The sequence below is a fragment of the Brassica napus genome, chromosome C6, assembly GCF_020379485.1.
Source record: "Brassica napus cultivar Da-Ae chromosome C6, Da-Ae, whole genome shotgun sequence".
Taxonomy (NCBI): Eukaryota; Viridiplantae; Streptophyta; class Magnoliopsida; order Brassicales; family Brassicaceae; genus Brassica; species Brassica napus.
In genome coordinates this window covers 31,833,081-31,834,489 of record NC_063449.1, presented here as the reverse complement: position 1 = coordinate 31,834,489, position 1,409 = coordinate 31,833,081, and the positions used below count along the sequence as shown (strand labels likewise).

At 30.9% G+C, this 1,409-nt stretch overlaps 1 non-coding gene across 1 annotated transcript; it reads right to left on the bottom strand.

Annotated features, from left to right (window-relative positions):
• Positions 1–210: 210 nt before the first annotated feature.
• Positions 211–295, bottom strand: TRNAM-CAU. Its single transcript is given in 2 exon segments — positions 211–246; positions 258–295. It is a non-coding gene; the product is annotated as a tRNA-Met (tRNA).
• Between the last annotated feature and the right edge of the window lie 1,114 nt (positions 296–1,409).

The following is a 1,409-nucleotide window of genomic DNA, read 5'->3' as shown; positions in this document are numbered from 1 at the left end:
GACTGATGAGCCTCATAAAAGTATAAACCATATCATGGAGTTTTCAAGTGATGATCAAGAGGAAAGTATTATTCGAACCTAATCAGCTTACCAGAGGCCCAAATATGGTTTTAAAGACTATACAATTTGGGCCCATTTTATAGGAATCTCATGAACTTCTCTAAAAGAAACAAAACATTTTTCAAAACATGTTAATTTGATATAAAAATATGGGGTGAGAGAGGCTCGAACTCTCGACCTCAGGATCACTCAGTAGCTATGAGACCTACGCGCTAGCCAACTGCGCCACCACCCCAGATGCTGTGTACTTCGGATTTAAAATTAACGAAGCTTCTTAGCTTTCTTTTGATTTCCTATATAATCCACATGTTTGCACCGTGCAGACGTCACGTCCAAATGTATATGCAACTGAATCCAAGCTAACTGAATTTAAAATACAGTTATTTTACGTCTATCGTTGTTTTAGCGTAAAAACATAAGAAACACAACTACTTGGCGGAGCCGCATAGACCACCAGCATCTCCGACCCAACCTCAAATCATCAAATTTTGAGGGTTTTGCCATTCCAACCCAACCTCAAATTCTCAAATTTTGAGGTTTTGAATAGTGACACTTCAAATTTGAAATTTTACTATTCAAAACCTCAAAACTACTATTTATTTTCTTTTTAGTCCTTACAACTATTTTCTTTCACAATTAAATCCACTAACTTTATTTAGAATATTTTAAATACACCAAAATAAAATAAAATAGAATAAATATTACGTAACATTAAAATAAAATTCACACAAATAGAAAAATACATTAATTAAATCTCACACAAAACAAAATTCACACAAAGAGACAAATATATTAAATAAAGCTCACACAAAATAAAAATGTATTAAACAAATTTAACATAAATTAAAGCAAATTACATAATATAATTTTCTAAAATTTGTGTGTATGTGTGTTGTTTTACTATATATGTGTATTATTTTTATTATATAATATTGTAATATTGTACGTTGTATAATATTTAAAAGTATGTTTTATATATATTTGTAAAGTTTTATTCTTATTTAGTAACTTTTGTTAATGTCAAGGACTATAATGCAAAAAAATAAACTTTTAAGGATTTTTTTGAGGATTCACGGTTGGAGTAACCACCCCTCAAATCTTTATTTTGAGGTTTTGCTCTCCTTAAAATGAGATCTTGGGTTTGAGAGGCTCTAAGTGGTGGGCAGTTGCCCCTGATGGCTTTTCAAAATTACATGTATAATTTTATAAACAACTTCCATTATGCTATTCTACCCATAATTATTCACATCAATGCCCCACATAGAAAAATTCTCTGCCTCCGCCCCGACTACTTACAGAATTATTATGAAAACGTCAACAACAACACAATGGAAGTAATTTTTGAAAAT